General features: G+C 40.3%; 8 non-coding genes across 8 annotated transcripts; 4 read left to right on the top strand and 4 right to left on the bottom strand.

Moving 5' to 3' along the window:
• Positions 1-1,393: 1,393 nt before the first annotated feature.
• Positions 1,394-1,466, top strand: TRNAF-GAA (transfer RNA phenylalanine (anticodon GAA)). Its single transcript has one exon. It is a non-coding gene; the product is annotated as a tRNA-Phe (tRNA).
• Positions 1,467-2,756: 1,290 nt separating this feature from the next.
• TRNAI-AAU (transfer RNA isoleucine (anticodon AAU)) lies at positions 2,757-2,830 on the top strand. The gene has a single exon. It is a non-coding gene; the product is annotated as a tRNA-Ile (tRNA).
• A 1,549-nt stretch (positions 2,831-4,379) lies between these two features.
• On the bottom strand, positions 4,380-4,452 carry TRNAR-ACG (transfer RNA arginine (anticodon ACG)). Its single transcript has one exon. It is a non-coding gene; the product is annotated as a tRNA-Arg (tRNA).
• Positions 4,453-5,574: 1,122 nt separating this feature from the next.
• On the bottom strand, positions 5,575-5,656 carry TRNAS-CGA (transfer RNA serine (anticodon CGA)). Its single transcript has one exon. It is a non-coding gene; the product is annotated as a tRNA-Ser (tRNA).
• A 3,761-nt stretch (positions 5,657-9,417) lies between these two features.
• On the bottom strand, positions 9,418-9,490 carry TRNAV-AAC (transfer RNA valine (anticodon AAC)). The gene has a single exon. It is a non-coding gene; the product is annotated as a tRNA-Val (tRNA).
• Positions 9,491-11,152: 1,662 nt separating this feature from the next.
• TRNAT-AGU (transfer RNA threonine (anticodon AGU)) lies at positions 11,153-11,226 on the bottom strand. Its single transcript has one exon. It is a non-coding gene; the product is annotated as a tRNA-Thr (tRNA).
• A 2,287-nt stretch (positions 11,227-13,513) lies between these two features.
• Positions 13,514-13,587, top strand: TRNAI-AAU (transfer RNA isoleucine (anticodon AAU)). Its single transcript has one exon. It is a non-coding gene; the product is annotated as a tRNA-Ile (tRNA).
• Positions 13,588-16,929: 3,342 nt separating this feature from the next.
• TRNAI-AAU (transfer RNA isoleucine (anticodon AAU)) lies at positions 16,930-17,003 on the top strand. The gene has a single exon. It is a non-coding gene; the product is annotated as a tRNA-Ile (tRNA).
• Positions 17,004-17,373: the final 370 nt, after the last annotated feature.

Below are 17,373 nucleotides of genomic sequence, written 5' to 3'. Positions count from 1 at the left end.
AAAATTCTCTAAAGAATACAGTCTATTTTAAAAAGTAAATATAGGAGGTAATGTCATTATGAATAACCCTAGCTGTTTCAAAAGCGGAAAGATTTTTTTTTAAATCTTAAAATAGTCAAGGACATAATAGAAGGAGATAGTCCTATTCACTAAATTCTGCCATTTTGGGAAGTAATGAACTGAATTGTCATCATAATGCGAAAGCATGTAATGGTGGGGGTTTAGGGATGGGTTTTATATTTTACTGTATTTTATATTTTACTGTATTTATAATACTGAAGTTAAACAAAAGCACGCAACAAAACCAAACCAAGAATGTTCAAGTAACCAAAACATACATATAACCTATAAAACACCAATTCGACCTACATATCTATCTATCTAATAAATCAATGATTATGTTCACCTAAGACCGTGCACAAGAAGGTTCAGTGCATTTTATAATAACCCAAAATTGAAAACCAAATGCCCATCAGCATTAGAATGGACAAGTAAATTGTAGTATATCCATAAAATGGAAGCCAATCAGTAAGAATCAACTGCTTTTACAGATAAAAACATACATGCATCTTGGGGGAGGGATAAATTAGGAGTTTGAGATTAATAGATGCACACTACTATATATATATAAATCGATAAACAACTAGGACCTACTATATAGCACAGGGAACTATACTCAATATCTTGTAATAACCCATAATGGGAACAAAGCTGCAATACACACACATGTATATAAAACTTTGCTGTACACCTGAAACTAACACAACATTGTAAATCAGCTATACTTCAATTTAAAAAAAATAGATGGATCTCAAAGACAGTATTCAGTGAAAGAAGCCAGAGTTCAGAACAGTGGCTAAATTTAGAAGAGTATCAAATGAGAGGGAACATGAGGGAGCATGCATGGTTACAAAGGGATATAAACTTGTAAAAATCATTACATTGTATATTTAGGATTTGAGTACTTTACTGTATATAATTGATACCTTAATAGAATAGAAAGGGAAAGTAATAAAAACAACTGAAAGAGTAAAATATACTTAAGCACCAAGCTAGAAATGATTCCAAACGGTGCTGTCTTGATTTCTAGGAAGCTTCTCGTTCCAGCATGAAGTTTTGAATCACCACACACCTATGGCTCCCCAAGTCATATCTTTAAGAGCCGTATAAAATTTTTCTTTCATCACTGTTTTTTTCATTCTTCCTATCATAGGCAGGAGATTTTGAATATTTCCTCATTTCCTGATTTTTTGTTGGTATAATTATTTTTGAAATGGGAAATATGTTGTAGTTTTTAAAAGAAGACAAAATTTTCATATTTTTTTCTGAAATGAAAAAAAGGTTGTTAAGACTACTTAAAAGTCATAATTGACAGAAAGTGGCCCAGCGGGTTGCCGAAATAGCTCAGTTGGGAGAGCGTTAGACTGAAGATCTAAAGGTCCCTGGTTCAATCCCGGGTTTCGGCAGGTAGTTTTATTCCTTGCGCAGTGTGAACTATGAGATACCCAACACCAAGTGAATGACTCTTTAGCGATAGCTTTCTATGGGAACATCAGAGATCGATATACACATCTTGAAGTGCAAAAGGATCCTCAAAAGCCGGAATGTAGTTCATCTTGACCAGTAGAGAGAACGTGTGACTATAGAAGTGGTATCAGATAGATTTCTTTTTTGTGATTTTTAAGCACTCTGAAGCCTTAAGCTCTTGAAACCCAGGACAAGAGCTATTGAAGACCAGAGAAATAAAACTTGGCAGAAGTCCTTGGCAAGACTTGAATACCGTAAGTTACCACTAGAAAGCCACACTTCTCCCTTGCACCAATGTCGGCTTAAAAATCAACAAGATCATTACTTGTTGATTCGTTTAGCTTTAAATTAATATATTCGAAAAATTTAACTAGGGGTCAGTCAGCAGGAAAGTTCGAAAAATACAAAAGAGATGATACAACCCCAGGAACATGTAAAGGGACATTCCCTGAGGCTGCAGGAGATTCCTTCAATTTCAGGTGATAAAACCAATAGCCTAACAGAGGATCAAAGAGCACATCTCACTTATTCTGGATCTCCGACCCAGTGCTTGGATCTGTTGATTCGCAAAATGGAATTTGAGTGACACAGAAAATGTGCTGTTAGGTGAAATTTTTAATATTTAGTGTGGCACCACCGTAATCTCTCCCTTCTCAAAATTGAGCTTTCTATCACTCTCAAAACACAAGCAAACAAACCGAACCAAACAAAAACAAAAACAAAAATTAAAAACCCAGCAGATGTACTTTGTGACTCGGGTGCTATTGGATTGTCTGTGGATATCATCGACACTGACGTCAATGCGTATGTTTGCGACTCTTAGAGCGGCTCCTTTCCTTAACTCCGCTCACTTTCCTTTTCCTAACTCCGTTTGCTTTCCTTTCCCTTGCCTTGAACTAACTTGAAAATATTAGCTCACTAAGTTGCAAATCTTTAAAGAGAAGTTTGCAATTTGTGATCCAGTAGGGACTTGCCTCTAAAAGCAGGAGGTTCCCTGCACCACGGGAAAATCCTGTTACAGTCCTGTCTCTACAAATAAACTAGGCTCAGCCTCTGCACAAAAATTTCTCTGTGGATTTTCTAGTCCAAATCCGAAGAACTGAAACAGTATAGATTCCTCATTAGAATCTATGAATATGATTTGAAGAAGTCTCTTTTGAGGGAGCTAGTTGAAGAGAAAGTTTTTAATTTTTATGTGGCGAAACACTAAAGGAATTCCGTTACCTGGTGGCCGGTTAGCTCAGTTGGTTAGAGCGTGGTGCTAATAACGCCAAGGTCGCGGGTTCGACCCCCGTACGGGCCATCGAGGGTAGGGTTTTTGGCCCTCTGTCGCTGGGTGGGCATTTCCAATCCAAGGCACCAATACCCCCAAATCTCTGCTGTTGTGAAACAGAGGTTCAGACATTCTCCTCTTCAGATAAGAAGAAAGTTATGTGTTTTCGTTTCGCTTTATTTGTTGTTGTTAAATACAAAGTAACATAAAAAGTTAGGTTTATTGAAGAAATTTGAGGGAGTAGTGTGGGAGCGAAGCTATTGTGTTTCAGGGAAAGGCTAAGGTTAAAAGAGCTACAACATGTCGCTCTCTAGTTTTTGGGAAACTTCAGGAAACATTATTTTGGCACTTTCAATCGAGAAAAGGAAGCAGGCTCAGCGTGGCCGGTGACTTCGTTGGTTAGAGCGTGGTATTAATAGTAGTAAGACCTGGGCTTAGTTCTTTCTGACACCTGTACTTCTTCCTTTTCCTTGTCCCAGGCAGTTTCCAAAGTAAATGCCCGCTCCAAGTGAGGTTGCCACCCGGCTTTCACGGAAAATCTCTCCCATTAGCAGTAAAAAGCAGAGAACTGAATGCGAAACTGTAAGACCCCAGTTCTCCTTTGCAGTTGTTCACAATCCAATCGCCTTGGGTCCCCGTAGGCAGCCCGCTTGGTGGGGTGGTTCCTTTCCTTTCAGCCTCAGTTCTCCTAATAGCGCACATTGGCAACTTCAATACATTTACCCGCGATGCAGAGCGAGGATACAAACTACTTACTCGGAAATCGATTCACATATTAAGATGTTTTTGGTTTAGTTTGAGGACTTTCCCCCAACTTGGCAGTGATTTCTCCCTAGTGTCTCTGTTTTGCCTCGACGCAGAGAAAGGAGGCAGTTCTGTTCAGAGAGGCAGCTCCAAAGCTGCCTCCCACCGTATTCCTTCACGTTCATCTTCTCCTGTAGTGTTTACTTTAAAAAATAAGCGGAGGGATTCCTGTTGGTTCTCCTGTCCCCAAAGGTGGGTTTCCCAGCTCCTGCCTATGTCCCGAACGAAGATGGCGGGGGTTGGGGGGTTGGTGGTATCCGGGATGAGTGACATCTGCCGGGATTCAGGGCCAAGCTCTGTCTAAAGGACACAAGTGAGGCAAAGAGCCTTTCACACCCATGTCCCCACAACCGAACCTTTCTTAACTCAACATTTCCCCAGGAGAAGTCTCTTTTCTTTTTGCTAGAAGCCATGCGAGGAAAGAGTTGTACAGGGCAGTCCACTAGGAGTGAGGACTTTTCCCAATATTGATGGAGAAGTTACTGGTAAGATTTTTTGTTTGTTTGTTTGTTTTTCTTTAAAGCTTCTTTGATTTAAAAACCTTCCTTCAAATGGTCTTTTTTCAACCAATCTTTCTCCAGTTCAAGAAGAAATGAAACGTAGGAAGAAAATCTTTCAGGATGGGTCCTTTGATGCTTCTGAAGTCTTTTTCAGACTCAACTGATGGAAGGTGAAGGATCAGTTCCACAAAAGTACATTTGAAGGACTTTAAAAGTTATTTCAATATCCTTTCGAAAAAAGTACCTTGGAAGTGTGAAAGAAAAAGTGACCTTACCGAGCCAGCCAGGAGTCGAACCTAGAATCTTCTGATCCGTAGTCAGACGCGTTATCCATTGCGCCACTGGCCCCAGGCTGGCGAAGACTTTTTCGTATAAGTACTTTCAACACTATCCAAAGTTTATGTTCACCAAATGACTGATTTTTTTTTTTTTTTTTTTTTTTTGGTAAGGGATTACAACTAGAGATTGTACTGTCTTTGGAAAAGCATAGTTTCTCTTTGATTTGATTGCATAATATATTTACATAAAATGTTTTCATTGAAAGCCATGGCTAATCTTCACTTATTCTGTGACTATGCATTGAAAACTTATCTGGTGCTTAGTATGTAGCTGCCCTTATTGCTTGAACAAATCTCTATGGACTCAGTAATCTGTTTCCTCACTCCATTCCATATCCTCTCTTACCTAGCTTACGTTAGTGCCCAGTTTTGAACTCTTCATTCCTTTTTTTCTTCAGAATATTCATCTGCACACAAAATGCAATAAGGAGACAAGAATCCAACAGAAGTATACATTTTAAGAATCCCATTTGACAAAGAAACCTGGAAAACAGGAACTCAATTACTAACAAATTAAATTGGCTTAAAATTTACTTCGCTGTTCAAAGTAGGCAAAATAGCTGAAAATGCAAAAGTACTTATAAAAGAGATGAGGTTTTTTATGGGCTTGAAAGTCAAGGCAAAGTCAGAAGTGAAATCCTCTCTGTGCCTGATTTCCTAGGTGGTATAAAGTGCTTGGCAAATATGATGGAGTATTATCTCAGATTTTTATGGCTCTCACCAGCCTCTGATGTCAGGACAAATACTGAAGACTGCTACCTGGGAATACTTTAAGGAAGTTGCTGGCTTTCTATAATCACAAAGAGAAACTAGTCCCTCCAACCCCAAAGTCTCCTCTATTCACTTTGCTGCTGTGATAACTCTTCCCAGATTTATTGACAACTTCATCCCAAAACAGCCGATATTTTTGATCGTGCTCTAACCCTGAAACTCGGTGTGGATCGTGGGCGAGGTTGGGCTCAGGACAGTCACAGAGCCTCGGACAATGAAAGGGAATGATGAGACTCAAAACCTGGCTGGCGCCCACCACCTTTAAAAATTCGGATTATAGTTATCTTACGGATTTCTCTGCATGCCAAGTGGGACAGCATTACGCTTTGTGGAAGTTTCCAACTGGAACCCAAAACGAGATCGCTGTGAGCAGGATTTGAACCTGCGCGGGGAGACCCCATTGGATTTCGAGTCCAACGCCTTAACCACTCGGCCATCACAGCTCTTGGCGGGCCAATTTTCATTTAATAGACTGAAGACAATTATTGATCATTCCCATTTGAGGTGGAAGGAGAGAGAGGACTACTGATTTATAAGCGTCCCCAAGAAAACCTTCTCCAATCAGGCTTGCATATTTCACTTAATGGCAATTTTAACGTTTCAGATAGGCAAAAATTAATTAATTAAAAAAATCTTGGCAACATTTTTCATTTCAATTATTATTTTCTTCCACAGATGTGAGGGAATTGTCTTGTTCTACCTTCGGAATGTACCTAGATCTGAAAAACTTGTCACCACCCCAACTGCTACCGCTCTGGTCCAAGAAACCTACAATTCTAACATGGAATATTACAAAAATCCCTTAATAGGTTTCCCTCCTTCCACCCTTTCCATCCTTACAAAATATTCTATGAAAAACAGTCAGAGAGATCTTTTTGAACCTAAAACACCTTTTTGTCTTAGGGAACACTGCCTCAACATCAGTACCACTGTTCATACCCATTCCCTTAAATGAAAAAAATCCAACCCTCCTTTTGTCCTGAAATAACCCTTTCCCCATTTCCTCCTAGGGAGCAATACCAATTACAAGCATAATGTTTATGAGAGTTATCTCTGGTTACTCTCCAAATCCTCCGAGATGCTTCAGACCTGGCTTTCTCTGGCTCTCCCCAAACTGACGAAATCGGTTTCATATTCCATGCTCAGTTTCACCTGCTTCATATCCATGTCTTTCCATAGGCCCATTCTTCTTCTAGAAATTTGCAACAATGTGGAACACTTTAGCCTCAGGCACTCATGGATATAAATACTGGCTCCAAATTTTACAACTTGGTGATCTTGAGCAAGTTATTTAACCTCTCCACTCCTCACCTTCTGTATCTATAAAACAAGTAAATGATTGTAAATAACAATAGCACCTACTCCTTAGGCTTGCTTGTTAGTCTATACATGAAAAATCAATATCTACTTGGTTTAATAGCTGGTAATAAGTGGCAGCTATTACTACTGTTCTATCTGTCTCTTTCCCATGATTAGTTTCAACAACATAACATGTGAAGTGGATTAGAATATGCCACTTCAAAGTATGCCTCTTTGGCATAAGGATGGCTTTGAAGGCCATGGAGAAAAAGCAAACATAGGAAGGGCTCTCTGTCCTCTCCCTCTTTGCCTAAAAGCAGGGCACAAACGTCCCTTCGTGAAGATGTTCCCTTCCCATCACCAGAAGGAGGAAAACAAACCTTATCACCAGAGATGGAAAATAGACTCCAAGATGAGCCTGCACAAACAAACCTTACTAAAATAATCCTTATCTTCTCTTAGTTTCTCCATCTATTTCTCTTCCCCAAGTACTGCCCCTGGAAGCCCAAATACCTCTTTCTCTGTCTCTACTTCTCTACAATTTATTGCTCTTTGTCAAGGTTTGTTAAAACCTTTTAAGTCTAACTTCTCCTTTGGGTTTTCACTTCTTTTCTGTAAAGAAGCCTCTATACATGTAAAATTAAAATAAAAATATTAACATCAGTGAAACTTGTAAACTCTTTCTCCTATTAATCTGTCTTCTGTCAGTTTAATTCATAGGTCCCAGCTACAAACCTAAGAGGGTAGAGGAAAAGTTTTCCTCTCATGCACATGGAAATTGTGAAGATCAGAGTGTTGGGAAATTGGAGAAAATATACCCATGTCCAATAGTATATTAAGGAATGAATATGTAATGTGGAGCCAGGAGTATTCATATTTGAGTCATAACTCACACTAGCTCCACATTTAGGCAAGACAGGTGATCACAGCAAACCTTAGTGTCTCAGCTTGAAATTAGGAAAGTAATACCTTCCCCAGAGAATCATGGTAAAGGTTCAATCTTAACACCAGTATCTGTTGAGTGTCTATTATGTTTTAGGTATATGCAAAGCAGTATGAATTCATTGATGAGCAAAACCATACACTGCTCTTACCCTCATGCAATATACTACATTCCAGTGAGAGAAACAGACATTAATCAAGTTATCAAACTGATAAATGTAACATGTGCAAGGAAAGAGAATATACAATACTATGAGTAATACAGGACTTTCACTTAGGGATTTTAAGAAATTCTACCCTGAAAAAATAATAACCCAGCCGACAGCTAAGCACGGGCAAGAGATAACTAGGCAGAGAGGCAAGCACAAATCTCTTCTGCTAGAGGGGACTTCATGTGCAATGTCCAATGATAGGAGAGAGACTGATTGCCTGAAGACCCACGAGAATGGAACACAGATGGCAAGAAACGGATGGAAAAATGCTTCAGAGTCGGCATTTTGGACAGTTATATATAATGTGCTGTGTAATATGACACCTATAACGTGCAATACGTATTAGACTCTTAAAATTCTAGTTTCTGCCTCCTCTTCCCTTTATCTAGCCAAAATATCCAGAATATGAGATCTGGTGTGACTTAACTTCTAAGGAAAAACCAATTAAATTCTCCCCCAATAAGTTTGAAAGAATTCACATCAGAAAGATCATGAGAATCCTCCTAGTCCACTGGTGGGACTGGTAGGAGCAAACTCTGAACCTCTGCTTCCTGTCCGGAGATTTAGGTCTCTGTCGCCCCCGTGTGGTCACCTAGTGCAGGCGCGGATGTTAACTTAATATTTGGAGACAAGACGAAATAATTTCCCTGAATGCAGGTCAGGAAAGTGGGAACATACTTCTTCTAATGTTATGTCCCTTCCAAAAGAAAAACTGTCTCCGTAAGTAATTTTTAGCAAAATATGTCATAAAATATACAAAAACACGTCACCAAAATTTTCAACCGTTTCTTATTTCCGGGAAATCCTTCAAAACCGCCCGCACACCTGATTTCAGGAATGGTCAGGATCCTTCCTTTCATCCGGGACGCTCTCTGCCTGCTAGGCGCCCAATTCGGGCAGCACTGGATGCCAGATGCTGAGTTTTAGGAGAACATCGTGCTGATTCCGCTGAAGAGGAGGCTCCCGGCGACAAGTTAGCGCCCCGAGTCAGCCCTGGGCCGGGGGGGGGGGGGCAGGTCCAGCATTTCGAAACCGCTGCTGGGGACACCCACTGGAGTTAAATAGCCTAAGACGAAGTTCCTCGAGGAACTGTCCCAGAGGATCTTCCTGGGGTGGTGGGAACGCAGGGAAAACAGGGGGTCCCGAAAATGCAGGTAAGATGTAAGAGTTACTTCCAGGTACTCTTTTCTCCAGTACAGATACACGGGGAGTTCTTGAAGGCAGGACTCTCTTCTTATTCGTCCCTCCATTCCGTCTCCTCCCCACAACTCTTCTTCCCCTTCCACGCCTGATGAGTTTTGGAACTACTGTATAGTACTTATAGTAATAATAATAACTGAGCAGTTATTGTGCAGTCGCTGCAGTTTCGAAATGGAGCACTTTTCTTCCTCGGAAGTTCAGGAGAAAGTAACTTTGCAGAAAAACCATGTCCAAGGGAGCCAGTGGGACCCGCACGGCGCACGCAGGGTCCTGTGCAGGGGGTGTCTCCTCGGGTTGACTCTCTTCAGGTCCCTCGGCCCTTCCATGGGAAGGACGCCGAGTGCAGGAAGAGAAAAACGGGCCCGCGACCCGCACAGGCGGGAAGGTGGGGAGACGCGGGCTTCAGCGCAGGTGCTGTTGGGACAACTTTTCATTCTAAACTCCTGGACCTCAAAAGAAGGGCAAATATTCATTTACATTTGGAAGTCTGGTACCACAAAGAGAAATTACAGATTTGACGCCTAGGTAAAGGGAAGAAAAAGACCGCCGTTTGTTTCCGCCCGGTTTCGAACCGGGGACCTTTCGCGTGTTAGGCGAACGTGATAACCACTACACTACGGAAACCAGACGGTGAACCACCCCCCCCCAGAAGTAACTATTCCTTTATATCCTAGATCTTCAGTTTTCCATTTATTGAAATCAATGATATTACATAGCAGTAGAGATGCATTTATCAAATATACCTGCTATAATGTTTAAAGAAAACTGTTTTAGAACAGCCAAAAAGTGGAAACTACCCCACTGCCCTCGATGGTTTCCCAGAGAAAATGACACCAAATCTAAGACTTCATAGAAAAAGAATTACGATGGCTGTAGAGTGGTAAGAAAGTGGTGTGAATGAAGAATAATTTAGATCATAAAAGAAATAGCATTTTAACTAGAGAGAAATCCCTTTAACAAAGAAGCAATTGTGAATGTTCACGATCTGTTCAAACTGTTTTATAGAATAACAACCTTTTATCCTTTAGTACTATTAAATCCTCAACACTTCTGGAGGTGCAGGATATCATTGATTAGATTCAGCTCCATTTTAAAGAGTTCTTTAAAATGTCAGTCTTCTGACACATTTGCATTTCCAGATGTTCAATAAAGGAGGAATTTATCTGTTGGGCCATGACAGTGAGAAGCAAGAAGCTACTTAGGATGCAGTCTTTGCTTGTAGAATTCTGTGATCATTACTATGTATGGGAGAATAAGCATTTGTAGAATCTGACAAATTATTTTAAGATATATTTTAGAATGACAAAAGGACCAGAGCAGATAAAACAGAAACATGTTTGTTTTTAGAATTTGTTGTCTCTTTCAGAAATTTTGTGTAAAAAATCTGTCAACAAAAGAGGCTAAGACTTCAGTTCTCAAAATGCTTTTTCATTTGCCTCCAAACTGTTGTTAGAACCGTTTTATATTTTGTCACCAACCATTCTTCTTTTAAGATGACATCATATTCTCCTCTTTTCAAAAATTTCAGTGATGTCCTATAGTCCAGAATCACTAAAAAAATAGAAACATCTATTATAGTACTCAATTTAAAGTTTAAATTAGGTTTTTTAGCCCTTTCTTTTATTTTTGCCGCTTACCTTCCTTTAGAATAGGGCTAAGAGCAAAAATGCAAGGGAAAAATCACAGGTTTACTAGAAGTGGTAACAAGAAAGATTCAGTGGTAGAGGATTTAAATTCACCACCATTGCTCGTGGATCTTTATCTTTAGTGCACTACCCATTGTTCCTCATAGATATTTGGTAAGTACTTCTACATATTACCTTGAAATTAGAAAAGCCATCAGCCATTCAGTGGTCCATTGTAAAAAACAAAAACAAAAAAATTGAGTGTCAACTCTATTCCAAGGCCATCCAAGGTTGCAAAACCAAAAACCTCTCAGTAATCAGGCAAATCCAAAGGCTATCTGAAAGGGCATGTTTTTAAAGCTGTTGAATCTCCATCATTTGATTCTAACGATTGGACAAAGGGGCAAACCATAGCTAGGCTATCTGCTAATACCATGATTAGGACAAATATTCATAGCTCTTAAATTACATTTCGTATACATGTACCTTGGGGCGGCTTCTCGTGATATTATTCAATCTTCCATCCCTGTCGTCTTCTACAAAGTACATTTTCCCCATGCAAAGCTTAAATCCTGAGTATTGGGAGATTCGGTGTCACTTTGGTTTGTAGAGAAAATTCCAGATAAATCACAAAACCGAACAGAATGCAATGAGAACACGCAGGCCCCGCTGGGATTCGAACCCAGGATCTCCTGTTTACTAGACAGGCGCTTTAACCAGCTAAGCCACGGAGCCCAGCTTGATAGGTGTGTAAATTACATATTATTTAAAGATAATTCCACATATCGTTCAGCTTTAATGAGTTTAGTAATTGGTTTGTCAGGTTAATTAAAACAAAAACAAAGACAAAAACAAAACAAAACAAAACAACAACAACAACTTGTCTCAGTCAAAACCAAAGAAAAATATTCTTTTGGAAGAATAAATACAGGAACTAGAATGAAATGAGTATCTCTTCTTGGAAAATTGTTCCAGGGTGGACACCACTGGATTCACTAGACTGTAAACTTTGGCAACCAGGGTTAGAGACTTTTGTTGAACTTCCAAATAAAAATTGAAATAACTTTCTATGAACTATCATTTTGTTTTTACCACACCTGCTCTCTTCTCTGTTAGTGTGTTGAAGAAGGGGTTACTGATCAAAGATTAGCACGTCTGACACAGGGTTGCTGAAACAACTGTGAGTATGTGTGTTGCACCTGTCAAGTTGTCCTCCAGGATGCGGTAATTTCTCCCACTTCAGGAATATTGGCTGCTCACAGCTTATATCTGAGTTGGTCTCTGGGCACTGTCCTCAAGAACAAAGAGGCACCTTGCTCCAAGTTGCATCTCCCCTGGGTGCGGCTCAAATCCAGTCTCAATTCAGAATATTTCTGAAGGGCCATTTCAGGTTCAGATATCCCAGTGAGAACAGCTGAGGCCTCTGTTACAACATCATGTTCAACTTCTGCCTCTTCCCAATCCTGTTTCCCTCACCCTCTATTGCTGTTGATTCTAAGAGCACTCCCCATAAAACTCCTGCACACAAATCTTCATCTCAGTGTCTGTTTCCTAGGGAACTAACTTATGACAAAAAGGAAGTGACAGAGGCCTACTATCAAAGTAAGTCGGAATGTGGTCCAAGTTTTCAAAAATCCCTTAACCATAGCAAGTACCCTAGTAGAACAAGAATGATAGATAGTGCTAATAATATTCTGCTCTACAAACTTTCAGAATTTTCACCACAGAACAAAACAAACGAAGACACCTACTAGTAGACTCAAAGATATAAAAACTTAGGGAGAGGTGCTAAAGGAGCAGAAGAATCATTTATATTTATATTAAAAGCAAAGGATTGAAACGGCAAGTTAGAACGTAAATGGCAAATTTAGCTAGTCAAAGGATATGATTCTCATTTCAAGGAAAAAGTGTGAGTACTAAGTATTGAACACTTTAAATACTAGCTATGCATATCCAAAAGGAAACATATAATATAGACATATATAGGTACATATGCAAACATGTAACTTATAAGTGGAGGGAGACAGCATAAAGAAGCTTTTAAAGTGCACCCAGGTCAGTTAACTTCTGAAAATGTTACTATTCCTAACTTAACAGGAATGGTCTTGGTGGGAAGGAGGGAAGAAGTAAAACCCAGCAAAGAGAGCAGAGGGCGACTCAGGAATTAGCTGCTCTCCTGGTCTCTCCCTGGGTTGTCTCCTGTCCGCAGGTGGATCAGGCTCGGGCTGGAAAGGATGCACCTCGCAGTTATGCCTCTTGAAGGAGGCCTACCAGGGCCTATGCTCCCTCCTCTCCTCTCAGATCCCAAAGTTTATCTCCGGTCCAGATAACGAACCTGACTCCGAACACTCCCTGGCTTCGACATCCCTTGTCTTTGATTGGTTCTGCCCAGGAACCTGGCCAGGTCAGATGCTCAAGAGAAGACATCCCCCTGGTTCTTTCGCTCCCGCTGACCCCAGCCCCTCAATCGGGCGCCACCAAGTGTTCGATGACCAGCACTGCAACACCAGGGCCGTGACTTTCCCGCGCGAGCAGCGGGAGACCGGGGATGCACAGCTCCGGTTTCAGGGTTGCAGTGACCACGGAACCACTCAGAGGCCAGGAGGCTACAGGGTGCAGGTTCCCGGGTCCCGAGGCTTCCGAGAGGAGCTGATCTGCCTGGAATGGTCTCCAGGAGCGGAGAGGAATCTGCATCCCGCGCGCAGGTGTCGAGTCCTTCGAGGCCTGGGGCTGCTCCGTGGTCAGTTCTGTGATCCGCCCGTCATGGTCTCAGGAAGCCCTACTTGGGGACTTTGACTTGAATCTTCTTGGGTCCGAACTGGAGGTTTGAGAAAGATTAAATTACCTCCGAAGAAGGACACTTCCTTGAGGCAAAATAAGGAGTTTTTTCCTTCTTCCTCCTCCATTACCCACGCCACTGGGAAAGGATGAAAAGAATGAAAGCGACTCCTTCCCAGCATGAACTGCAAGACAATGCTGTTTAAATGTCATTTATAATTTGGAATAACATCGGTGGCATTCTGGCCGGTTAGCTCAGTTGGTTAGAGCGTGGTGCTAATAACGCCAAGGTCGCGGGTTCGATCCCCGTACGGGCCAAGTTTACGCCACACTTTTGTTCTCCAAAATGGAAACCCACACTAACACATTAGTGTCCTCACTGCGTGAAAGAGATGAATCTCTTAATTCAGTAGAAGAGCAATCACATTTCCTTCAAGCTTCCTTGCTAGCGGTTTCTGGAATCTTACTTGGGCAGAGTAAACTGAATCTTTCATGGTAGCGACATTTGGTTTTCCCCAAGGCCTTGAACATTTTCTAGGCTCCAATCACTCCTCCAACTCAATCTCAAAACAAAATGGTAGGTGTAGAGGGTATATATAGCTCAGTGGCAGAGCACGTTTCCCTTCCGTTAAGGGGGAAAATTTAAAACAAAACAAAACAAAACAAAACAAATTGGTAGCACAGATCTGGCAGCTAAAAGGTACAACAGAGGGCTTTTTTTTTTTTTTTTTCATTTCATTTTGTTTTGTTTTCCTGTAAGGAAACTGTCTTGGAGGAAAAAACTGGATTATTTGCGTGCCTCCTCAGAAAACCGCCAACTCTTCGTATTACTCACTCTGGGTCATTCCACATCCCCCAGTTCCATCTAAGGGAAAACAAGATTGAAAAACGAGAAAGAAAAATTGTCTGAAACTTAAATAGTATGAATGACAAAGATGTTTGTTTTATACACTCTGCACATTTTTTCCAACATGAAAAGCATACATACTTTTAAATATTTTGTTTTTCTTGCATAAATAATGCATTCATGTTTCAAAAAGCAGAAACTAAAAACAGATGCATTGAAATTTTCCCTTCCATTTTTATCCCTCATCAGTACACTTCTCACAATCACCTCCCACAGGTAAAGTTTGTCCTTAATTTTTCATTTATCCTTATTAATTTTCTTTATGCATATGCATGTAAACATATATATTAATTATTTTTCTTCTTTTTCACACAGAAGATAGCACTTTCACATTTGTTTAATGTTTGAATCTTCCGTTATTTTATTTCCTTCAGGCATTTGTAGAGGAGGCAAACTTTTACTTTTATCCTATTTAGGTTATTTGTGCCTGGGCCTAGAATTAAACTGACATAAGATAGATGAAAAAAAGAAAAGCATATAAATTTATTTAATACCATTTTATGCAACACAGGAAGCTTTGCAAGGAAGGAAGATCCAAAGAAATGGTGGGACCTATTTTCTTTTATATTAGATTGAACAAAGTGGCAATTATAGAAAAGTGACTAAACTATGCAGGGAGGCTAAAGGAAGATAAGAATTATTTTAACAAGGTCTGCTTGTATAGAATTCTCTCAGTCTCACCTTGTCTGCTTTTTTTGAGGGGGGAGGGGGTCAGGTAATTAGGTTTATTTATATATTCTTAATGAAAGAACTGGGGATTGAACCCACAATCTTGTTCATGCTAAGCACACACTCGACCACTGAGCTATACCCTCCACCCCCCTCACCTTCTCTTGTCCTTGATGATGAGAATGTTACTTTCCTTTTGGTATAGGGAGGACATCTTTCAGGTAGGAATTTCAACTTCTGCTTTTAAGAAAAGGAAAAAGGTTAGAATGTTTTTCTTCTATTTGCTGCTTTTCAAGTGCCTTTAACTCCAAACATTCAATATACCAAAGCTGCATGTTTTGGGGTGGCATGTTCTGAACTTTCTCACATACATCAGATTTTCTTCTGGGCACATAAGTAGGGTTTTTCCTCACTCTAAGGTCCTGCCTTTTGAGACTCTTTATCTTATACCCTAAGGTTATTGCAAAGAGTCTCCTACTCTCCTGGCTTCTGCTTGTAATTTTGCTTATGAGGTTGTTTTTGTTTTGCCATGCACAAAATTGTCTTAATGTAGCCAGAGGTATACATTTTTTTTTCTTTTGTTGCTTCTGGATTTTGTGTCTTTCTCACTTCAAGGGTATTAAAACAAAAAACAAACAAAAAAGTCTTCCTATTATTTCTTCTAGAATGCTTTGATTTCTTATACTACTTAGTCTTTGGTCCAGCTATTTTTTTTGGTTGTTGTTGCAATGTATTGTTTTTCCAGTTGGCTGTTCAGTTGTCACAACACCATTTATTGAATTATCCATCTCTTCTTCACTGATTTGAAATGCCAACTTTATTGTAAACTAAATTCTGACCATTTTAAAGTTGAGAAAGCCAGCAGATTGGTGTCTAAAAGAGAAAAGAGCCCAAAGACCACCTACTGTAATTCTGGCCTTCCTATTGACTCTCTCTCTAAACCTCAGTTTCTTCATTGGTAAAATGGAAATGTTAATTCCTAGTGCATAGAGCAGTAGTGAGAATTATATCCATAATGTTTATAAAGTTATCTAGCAAAGTGCCTGACAGCTAGTAAATTCTCAGTACTCTTCTTTCTCTTTAAAAGGAACACCCCTGTTTTAAGAGCCATCCTTAACAGAAACCCAGAGATCAGATAGGTAAATTGCTTCTGTGGGAGAGAAGAAAGGTTTTCTCCACACTCTTAAGGTTCCTGGCTGGATCTGAAAATTGAACTGACAAAGACAGATTAACAGGAGAAAAGCATACATATTTTTATTGACTTTTTACATGGACCTGGGAAACTTCACAAGAGGATGAAGACGGGAAGAAGTGACCAAACCAGGAATCTTTTATATCTTATAGACAAGGAAATAACAAATTCGTGGAGAATTGACAAGACAAAAGGGTTTCAGCTATGGATAGTAAATGGCGAAGAAGTGACTAGGAAGAAAATGGTTAGTTTAGCAAGGTTTGTACAGATTTCTCCACCTCCAGCTCCCTGTCCCTGGTGATAAGAATGTCTTCCTCCTGGTACAAGGGAGTGCACATTTCACATGGGAGTTTTGTGACCTGTTTCAGGAAGTAGGGCAACGGGTTGGTGGGCCAGGTGGGGAAGGTGGAGGGGTCAGAGGGTCCTTCCTGCTTCTGCTGTTTTGGTTTTTTTCTCTTCACATTTTCAGTTTAAAATATTCAGTATGCCAAGGTGCCATATTTTGTGGGTAGCATGTCCTGAATCCCTTTACTGCTATGTTTTAAGAGCAAACTCAAGTTCCCACAGTTTAAACTGAATCTTTCAAGACCTGTTGGCCGCTCAGCATGTCAGTTTCCCAGTCTGCCCTCTGGAATCTCAAACCTTTTCCGGGCTTCCCGGGGTAGGAGGAAGGAACCCATTCCTGAAGGCGTCAGTGTGTCTTTCCAAAAGGAATTGGTGCGTTCGAGAAGACGAAATGTCTCCTTAGAGGCAAGGTTCATTCTTGACAAAGATACAGCTTTCTTTTTTTTCTTTTTCCTTTAAGGAGACCGGAACTGGTGAAGATAAGAAGAAATTCCAAAAAGTCAATGATATTAAAAGTATTAAAGAGACTATATCCCTCTCATATCGAGGCCGGTTAGCTCAGTTGGTTAGAGCGTGGTGCTAATAACGCCAAGGTCGCGGGTTCGATCCCCGTACGGGCCACTTTTAACTTACCGGTTTCAGGCCCAGGGCCACTTTGTTGGCATTACCCTTAGGTTGTCTAACTTTTCAGCCATCAACGACATTGCAGCCTGAAGTACCTGGGACAAATCTTCCCAATCTTGAAAATTACATCACACCAATTTCGGTCTCTTTTCCAACTGCCATATGCTTATTAGTTTAAATCTAAATTTGTAAATCAATCACCTCTAAAGGCACCTTTGATGGTGACATAATGCTTCAGATGTTTATAGTGTTGATAACATACAGCCTTAGATAAAAGGTGCCTGAGAGTTCTCTCTCCAACCCCTCCTTGTTACTCACACACGGCATCAACAGGTTTCCAATCTGTGCACAAAATAGGCAAAGTGTT

This window comes from Vicugna pacos, chromosome 20 (genome assembly GCF_048564905.1).
Source record: "Vicugna pacos chromosome 20, VicPac4, whole genome shotgun sequence".
Lineage (NCBI taxonomy): Eukaryota > Metazoa > Chordata > Mammalia > Artiodactyla > Camelidae > Vicugna > Vicugna pacos.
The sequence above is the reverse complement of the archived record's forward strand: the minus strand, read 5'-3'. Positions and strand labels throughout refer to the sequence as shown.